The sequence below is a fragment of the Spermophilus citellus genome, assembly GCF_964194105.1.
Source record: "Spermophilus citellus genome assembly, chromosome: 15".
Classification (NCBI taxonomy): domain Eukaryota; kingdom Metazoa; phylum Chordata; class Mammalia; order Rodentia; family Sciuridae; genus Spermophilus; species Spermophilus citellus.
Genome location: NC_138195.1, coordinates 3,033,516 through 3,043,257, shown reverse-complemented (window position 1 = coordinate 3,043,257; position 9,742 = coordinate 3,033,516).

Sequence of the window (9,742 nt, the reverse complement as noted above, 5' to 3'; positions counted from 1 at the left end):
AATACCGAACTTCATTTTGTTTTTGTTTCTTATAAGATAGAAATAAAAAATTTAGCTTAAGTTACTGTCGTTTCTATTTTAAGTGGATATACCCAATCCTAATTGATATACCTGCTTATGTCTTCTCTCTTGACCCAAAGGTGAATTCTCTGCATTGGCTCATGTGAGTATCAATTCCCAGACTATTCTACCAAGGTCACAAGGCAAGATTGACTGCAATGCTCTCTCCAGAACTTCAAAGATAGTTTACTAAAATACAGAGTCTACGTGAGCTTCCTCAGCATGCTTAATAAGATATGTTTCAAAACTTTGATTCTCCCAAGGCTAGTTAATTTTAGGGGGGCAAAAAAAATTTTTTTGTGATCACACTCTACCCATTAAAATTTGATAATCTATCTCATCAATGTGAAAGATTAACAAGGGTGAGCAGCCCACTGAAAACTCAGAGAAGTGCCCCTTTTGTATCAAGGAGATCTGCTTCCTCCTCTAGCAACTCAGTAGCATCTCTAATACTGTTTACCACATTGTGCGATGATTTTAGCAAGTCTTCTCTCTTTTGGGACCTTCCTATTTAAATCTATGTTCTTGGTGCTGAGCACAATACCCACCAAAAGTTAGATTCAAAGCCCAAAAAAAAATATCTCAACCATTCAATGAATGAATGATGTTCTTCATTAGAGGTTCATTCAGACAATCATTTCTACCATCAGTCAAAATGAATATAGCTTTCCAAAATCTATCCAAATATAATGCAATAATGATAATTAAAAATAGTTGAGCCCCTTCTACACACTTGATCATTTGTTAAGCTTGAAAAAACTCTGAGAGGAGTGTGTGTGTGTGTGTGTGTGTGTGTGTGTGTGTGTGTGTTTCTATACTATGTTGTTATCTGTGCTCCATGCCTCAGGTTACACACACTCCAAAGAGAAGCCATTTAATTTAGTGCCATGATCACTGAAAGATTCTTCTCTCCTCTCCTTCCCTCCTCTCCTTTTTTCCTGTCTTCACCCCTCCCTTCCCCTCTTCTTCTCTCTACCCACCACCATAACTCCTAGATTGGCTTCTGAATGCTTTGGTGAACATGCTTTTCACCAAATCGAAGTAGTTCTTTGATGGGTAGCCTACCTCTGGGGAGCAAAATAACACAATGATTACTGGGCATACAAAGTTTCATCCATGAAAGGCTCTCAAGTGTTTACCCTGTAAGTTCAGATTTATACATGTTTCCCATTTTCCCCTCTGTGGAATAAAAATCAAGGATTTAATAATGAACAATGTAAAACATTTTAGGTACTGAGGAAAAGATGTATAGAAGCCAGAGCTGCATCCCATTGCTCAACAAAGACCCCGATTCCAACATTTAGGAATGGGAGGAGTGCTAAACTGTGGTGGCTGTTCAGAGCATGTCACAGTGGCCTCTCCAGCCACCAGGCTGGCAAGTGAACCACAGGTAACAATACACCAGCTGAGAAGTCACTTTCCAACAAATACAACAAACTTGTAGAAAACAGAAAATTGCTTTTTAATGAAACTGCTATCTGTTTATTTGGAAAAGTCATTTGTTCCTGGTCACTAGCAACTAATTCCCAACACACTTCGGTCATCAAGTTTTAGTAAAAGATGAAACCTGGAGTGAATACATACAGTTGTGTTTAAGCCTAAACCAAACACTCTTATAAGAATAATGTTCTCCATTTGTTCTGGACAGCAATTTTTAAGTGAGTAAAGTTAAAAGTTCTTTCTGATACATAAACCATAGAACACTGAGCCTTCTAACCCAGGGCCTTAAATAACCTTAAATTTTCTACCTTGATTTGAATGCTATTGGTGTCCAATAAGCATTAGTCACTAGCAAGGGCAAAAATAATAACAGATCTCAGAAGCCAATTCTCTCCGTGGTTTTCTCAGCTTATCAGGTATTTTAGGTATAAAAGCTAGAGATAAGAGAAGTTCCAAAGTAGAACCTGAACCTCCGAGACTTCTAACACTATCAAAACACAGACAGGAAAATATTCCCCTTGTAGAGAACTTGAGTGGTTTCAAAGGAGAGGAGTGAAAACATTTGGCAGTCCAAGGGCCTTTTTCTCCAACACACTGGGCCCATCATTTCCCCAGAACTTTCAAATGAACTCTAACAAAAGTAGAGACTGGATTAAACTGTGAGTGAATCTGTGAGCTAGAAAGGAAAGGGACAAAGGGCAGAAGGGAGGTAAAGGGAGCAGCTTCCAGGAGCCTGGGAAATATTGAGCTTCCTTTTTCTTGAGGTTTTATTTTAATGTAAATTTTTTTATTTATATTTGACAGCAGAATGCATTACAATCCTTATTACATATATAGAGCACAATTTTTCATATCTCTGGTTGTATACATAGTATATTCACACCAATTCGTGTCTTCATGCCTGTACTTTGGATAATAATGTCCATCACATTCTACCATCATTAATTACCCCATGCCCCCTCCCTTCCCCTCCCACCCCTCTGCCCGATCTAGAGTTCGTCTATTCCTCCCGTGCTCCTGCTCCCTATCCCACTATGAATAAGCTTCCTTATATCAAAGAAAATACTCAGCATTTGGTTTTTTGGGATTGACTAACTTCACTTAGCATTATCTTCTCTAACTCCATCCATTTGCCTGCAAATGCCATGATCTTATTCTCTTTTATTGCTAAGTAATATTCCATTGTGTATATATGCCACATTTTTTTTATCCATTCATCTATTGAAGAGCATCTAGGTTGGTTCCACAGTTTAGCTATTGTGAATTGTGCTGCTATAAACATTGATGTGGCTGTGTCCCTGTGGTATGCTGTTTTTAAGTACTTTGGGTATAGACCAAGGAGAGGAACAGCTGGGTCAAATGGTGGTTTCATTTCCAATTTTCCAAGAAATCTCCACACTGCTTTCCATATTGGATGCACCAATTTGCAGTCCCACCAGCAGTGTATGAGTGTACCTTTTTTCCCACATCCTCCCCACATCCTTATTGTTGTTTGTCTTCATAATAGCTGTCATTCTGACTGGAGTAAGATGAGATCTTAGAGTGTTTTGATTTGCATTTCTCTAATTGCTAGTGATGATGAACATTTTTTCATATATTTGTTGATTGATTGTACATCCTCTTCTGAGAAGTGTCTCTTCAGGTCCTTGGCCCATTTATTGATTGGCTTATTTGTTTTTTTTGGTGTTTCACTTTTTGAGTTTTTTATATACCCTACATATTAGTGCACTATCTGATGTGTGAGGGGTAAAGATTGCTCCCAAGATGTAGGCTTTCTAAAACATGCATTGGACAAAAGATATCCTTTTCAACAAATGGTGCTGGGAAAACTGGAAATCCATATGCAACAAAATGAAATTAAACCCCTATCTCTCACCATGCACAAAACTCAACTCAAAATGGATCAAGGACTTAGGAATACAACCAGAGACCCTGCATCTAATAGAAGAAAAAGTAGGCCCTAATCTCCATCATGTGGGATTAGGCCCCAACTTCCTTAATAAGACTCTTGTGGCATAAGAATTAAAATCAAGAATCAATAAATGGGATAGATTCAAACTAAAAAGCTTCTTTTCCTTGAGTTATACATGTAAAGTTTCCCAGAGCCTTGAACAGTACCTGCCAGATGGCAATAACTCACTGAATAGCTGCCTAATGACGGAGCAGATGAGAATGCTTCTGGATCCTACCAGATGAAATCCTATCTCCTCCCAAGCAAGTTTCTGAACTTCTCTAAACCTCAGTTTCTTATCTGTGAAGCAGGGTAATGACAACTTGAGTTGTAAAGGTTGCCTTAAAAAATTATGTAGTAATATTCCTGGAATTCCTCTCAAATATAGAAAACATGTTTCCATTAGCACAACTTTAGTATTGGGACCATAGAACCAGATAAGGAGTAAGGATGTACAGTTCCCATTAGATGTCATTTTAACATCTGCAAAAAGTTATACTTCTCCAGACAGGAAAAAATCAGGGGGAAAAATACAGAATTCTGATTACCAAAGTTTAGTGATAAAGTTGAAAGAGGCTAGAATTATTAGAAGAATTATGTAAGGGTGGACTAATCCAACACAGCAGCAGTAAAGCAATTTTAAAGTCAAAGGCAAAAACAAAGAAAAGTCCCAAGAGAGTTTGAAGAATGTAAAATCCAATTAATCCATGAGGAAAATTAGCTACCATCTTCAAAGGAAGTGTGGGATTCAATTTACTCAGATCAGGAGGAAAAAATAGTTAAATGGCCTATCTAGAAACCAGAAGAGGTCAATGCATAAAAGCTATGAATTTTGGATTTATTTTATTACGATGACTCTTTAAAAGGGAATTGATGTGTTAGCCAGCGTCTCAGGGAAAATCCATATCCTTTCTTGACCAAAATACAGATAGATTTGCAGCCACTGTTTGCTGAAATGGTCATTCTATCTTGCTTGTGACACTCAAATTTTTCAGTAGAAGGTTAATGTTTTTGACTCAAAGAAGTTTTAGAATGGAGTTCAGAGATTAATTAAATCAAATCTAGATTATTAATGTGTTCATAATATGTTCAAAAATAGCTTTTAAAATCATTGGGACAATCTGTGAATATCTGGCACTTAAGATGTTTGTAAGTTATAAGAAAATGTAGGGGCTGGGGTGGTGGCTCAGTGGTAGAACGCCTGCCTAGCATGTGTGAGGCACTCAGTTCAATTCTCAGCACTACATATAAATAAATAAGAATAAAGGTCCATTGACAACTAAAAAATATATATATTAAAAAAAGAAAATGTAGTTTATTAAGGTATCTAACAAGTAAACCTCTGATATGAATTTAAATAGGCAATTAATTTTAGATTCCTGACACTAATTCAAAAGGTACAAAGGGCATTGGAATGTTTAATAGAACTTAAGAATCATTACTTTGAGAAATTTAATTCATTAGATTTATATGGAGTGATCTAAGTATATGGAAAGGTTTTTTTCTGTAAAGAGAGACCTGAAGAGCTTTAAAAGAATAAAATGAGAAAAGTAATGTACAATATTTAAAGAAACTTTTTAACTAAGTTTGTAGCTAAAATTACTTGATTTGGGGAGGTTGATCCATTCGGCTTTGAGTTAAAGAGACATTAGTTAATGGTTCCCTTGAAAGTGACTGTTGAAATTGCTAGATTTATGTAAACTAAGATTTGTTAACTTATTAATTCATGTATTTATTGTCTGCTATGTGTTGGGCACAATTCTGGGCACTAAGAATATAGCAATGAACAAACGAAGAGCAAAATTTATCTTGAGAGGGCATATATACATTAAACTTCAAAGTTTTAAAAGAAAACACAAGTGGCTGGGGTTGTAGCTACTGGTTGAGCACTTGCCTCGAATGAGTGAGGCACTAGGTTTGATCCTTAGCACCACATTAAAAAGAATAAATAAATAAAATAAAGATATTGTGTCCATCTACAACTAAAAAATATTTTTTTTAAAAAATAAGCTATTGAATGTTTTGCTTTCATATACTGGATACTAATATTAAAACAAATTGGCCATAAGTAATGTCTTCAATGCACAAAATTTCTCCTAAGGGACACCAAAAAGTTCACCTTGACAAACGTCTCCATTCATCCTTGTATAAGTGCCTAATTCACATACAACTCTCAAAATGTTGTTTGGCTTGAGTGTTGAATCATCTCCTGTTCCTGTTTTTACATCACTTAGAAGAAATACAAATTCATCAAGATTTTCTTATTAAAATGCAAATGTCTCCAAGGCTGAGGGTAGAGAAATAGTTACATATTCAGATAATTCAATCAGATTGTTTCTCCTGAATTAATAAATAAATGTTCTAACTTTGGAGATGGAAGTATCCATGCAGAAAAGAAAAATTTCAGGTGGGAGGGACAGGGATTAAGGTGAAGGGCTGGGAGTCCTCAGGGCAGTCAGGAGATTGGGGGACTTGGGTCCCCAGTGTAGAAAAAGTGGGAGAAAAATGCAAAGAATTCTCAACTATTTCAAAAATACCCTCCATAAAGGAGAGAGAAAGAGCTTCTTTTTGCTTTCCTAGGTAACTGTTTCTTAAACCTGAAATTCAAAACTGCTTCGTTTAAAAAAAAAGAAAAAAAATCCCATTTGAGCAACTTTTGCAAAATGACCTGGAAACTCAACTAAGAACTGTTTCTCTGGGACAATGTTTCTCAGTTCTAAAAAGACAATTTTCAACCAACCTTTTGAAACATATCCTGTTTGTAAATTAACCATTATTTTGATAACCATGGGACACCCAAGGCAGTCCCTACAAAGTGCAGAGAAATTGCCAAAGCCTAAACTATCAGTTCCCTGGACAAAACCAAAGCTAAGAACTCATGGAGTTGTACAACCCACACCCACTTTCCAACTACCCATCATTTTATTTTATTTTATTTATTCATTTGTTTGTACCACAGATTGAACTCTGGGGCATTCAACCACTGAGTCGCATCCCCAGCACTTTCTTTATATTTTATTTAGAGACAGGTCTTGCTGAGTTGCTTAGGGCCTCGCTAAGTTGCTGAGTTTGGCTTTGAACTCACAAATCTCCTACCTTAGCCCCCAAGCCACTGGGATTTTTTTTTTATGCAGGAATTGAACTCAGGGCACTCTACCACTGAGCTACATCCCTGATCCCTCCAGCTGCCTCTTATCTCAGCAGTCACAATTCGAAGGCTGCAGGCAATGTCAGTGGCCCCTGTGGCAGTTCCCCCTTCATCCACCAGCGGTTTATTCCTGGAAATTGTGAATAACAGCAAATTACTCATGCTGGCACCTAGGAACCAATCAGCAAATAAATGACCTGGGACAAAATTGTGTAGACTTTAAAACCTGAGGCTATAGAACTGAGTTTGAATGAGAACTACCACTGCCTGGCTAGATGATCACCAGTAGGTTACTTAAGTTTTCTGCACCTCAGTTTTCTCAACAGTGAAATGGAGTTAAATGAGATAATACATGTACATATCACTCTGCCTGACATGTGGTGAGTTCTCAGACTTGGGCTAGTACAAACATTCCCCAATTTACAGCAAGTACAAACAGAAAAACACCTTCTATCTTCTGCTTGCAGTATGACATAAACATAAAGAGTAATCAGTAATTAAAGAAACTTAAGAAGGATGGGGGTGGTATTGTTATACCTCAAAAGCAGGATGCCCTGGGTTCAAAAAGATACCAGGAAATAATCCAATGCCTATTTGGATTCTCTCAAGATGCTGGAATGAAGCATCGGTTTATGAACATGGTCTAATGAATGACCAGGATTTGGCTTTCACCTGGTGAAGGAACATTTTATTTTCTAAAAATCATTACAGCTGGGCATGGTGGTAAACACCTTTAATCCCAGCAGCACCGGAGACTGAGGCAGAAGGATCACAAGTTCAAATGCCAGCCTCAGCAACTTAGCAACTTACCTAGACCGTGTCTCAAAATGAAAAGCTGGGAATGTGGCTCAATAGTTAAGCACCCCTGATTTCAATCCCCAGTACCAAAAAAATAAAAGTAAACAGAGTCATTGCAAAGTTAAGAAGGCAAAGTATAATGATCTAAATTATGAATTTTAAAACAATCAGTGCTTTTTCAAATGTTCAGTCCCCATACTAGAACAAAACACTATGGACAATAATTTCTTGAGAAAATGACTTCTGTAAACAGATGCATATAAACCAGGCTGAGTTATTAAGGGGGAAATGAGTTTAATAATATAGTATTAATCAGATTGTATATCATCCAGGAAAGGTGTACTATAAAAATGTTTTGAATATTAATTGACCTCTGGTAATTTTAGTGTTGTAAATATTTGTATTATAGTGAGGTAGACAGTTTAAAAGAAAACTCTCCATTAGACAGACTTAAAATTTTGTAATAATATTTAGGAAAATGATAACTTTATGAAAGAATGAAATATCTGATTAATGCTTAACTTTGTACAACTCGAATATAAACTTTAAAAATATTAGAAATTATAACATTTGAGTGCATATAACGTTTTGTACATTAAGATGAATTGCATGCTGTCCATTTCCTCTTTGCACTTTCAGTCACCTTAAATAAACAAATATATACAGCCTTATCAGAACAACAGTGCATCCAAAGCAAATGTGCATTTTAAATTATTTCTCCTGGCCAAGTCCTTTTTTTTTATTTTCTTAGCATTTTATATTAGCATTTATTATCATTCTCATCCATTCTTGGACAGTTTGTAGTTCTCTGAACCAAATAAGCAACAGGTTTAAATGGGGAGAGGGCAAACCACTTAGGATAACCCAAAACGTTCTTTAATAGTTGGTACAAGTTCCCCCATTTAAACCATTTCATGGTCAAAGATGAGGAGCTCACTCTTCAAAGGGCCTTCTCAGGGGCAGTATTTGAAAATAGTACTGGGCAGGCTGGGGGAAAGTTCACGGTTTTGACTACCTGGGAATGGGTATTTCAGTTTCTCTGTGTGCTCTCTCCTGCTTCCTTCCGGAAGATGAATTCCACCCCTGCCTCCCTCCTTTACAGCCTGTTCCCCAATCTCTCACCCCAAGCTCAATGTAACACTTGGCTCTTTTCACAGTTTCTCATTACTAAGTTTTAAAAACATTGCCTGACTGGTAATTACAATCTAAAACAATTCTTTTGGGGGAGCCCTGGGCGATTGCTGGCTGGTAATCTTTCAGGAATGTCAGAGAGAGGGGAGGGAACATAGATGTTAAGAAACTTCAGAGACAGGGGGTCTCGTCCCCTTTCATCCTTTCCTTCCCTGCTCCAGGCCTGGCCCTTTATCCCATCCTCCTGTGGGGCCAACCATCTCCCCTCCCCATGTAGCCCTTGTACTTCTTGGGCTCTTTCTCCCTCCTCTGTACTTCTTACATTAATAATACAGTTCTCCACCCCTACCTACTTTTTTTTTTTTAAATTAGGAAATCACCTTCCCCTTAGAAGGAAATGTTTGAATTTTGGTAAATTCTGTTTTAAAGAAATCAATTAGAAACAGACATCACTAAGAGCTTTTGGGTGGGCTACCTCCAGCCTGGGCTAATGGACCTTGGTGTCAGCCCTGTCAGAGGGAAGGCCTTGTGGTTTCTCATTATCCTTCAGGGGGTTCCATATGGACTAATTCTTGTCATTCCATCCATACCAGCTCCCTTTTCCCCCCACCAGAAAAAGCAACAGTAAAGACATCCAGTGACCTGAGCTCTCAGGAGTGAGATGGAGGTACCCCATGCCCAGTGCTGGAAGAGGCCAGGGCAGAACTGGTAAATTCATGGGAATATACAAGGGAGTGAAGAAGTCGCCTGGGTCAACCACTCTCAAAGCTCCACTCAAGGCAGAACCCTTTCTGACTTTCCTATTCCATTTGCCAATTCCCTAGGACCTTCTGCTTGGGAGGTCACAAGGCATGGGCTGTGACATGGCTGGAAAGACCCCCACCTTCTTTACAAAAGTAGAAACAACCAAACCAAGATATGTTCAAAGGTGGGTGATTATTCCTTCCAGTTTCCCTTTTTAAACTATTATTCTTTTCAATCCATGGAGCAATTGAGAAATGGGTATGCATCTCCCCTCCCCCTACCTCCTATCAAAATCTGGGAGACACACAAGGAAATCCAAAGCCACAATAATAAAGAGAAACAACAACAATAACACAAATAAACTCCTTGGCTTGTTTTTCCAGGGTGGCCAGGCAAGGTGTGAAAATCCATATCTCCCTCTGGGCTGGCAGGTGGAAGTTTCTGGGAAGGCTGTGCTCCCTGCCTCCTCT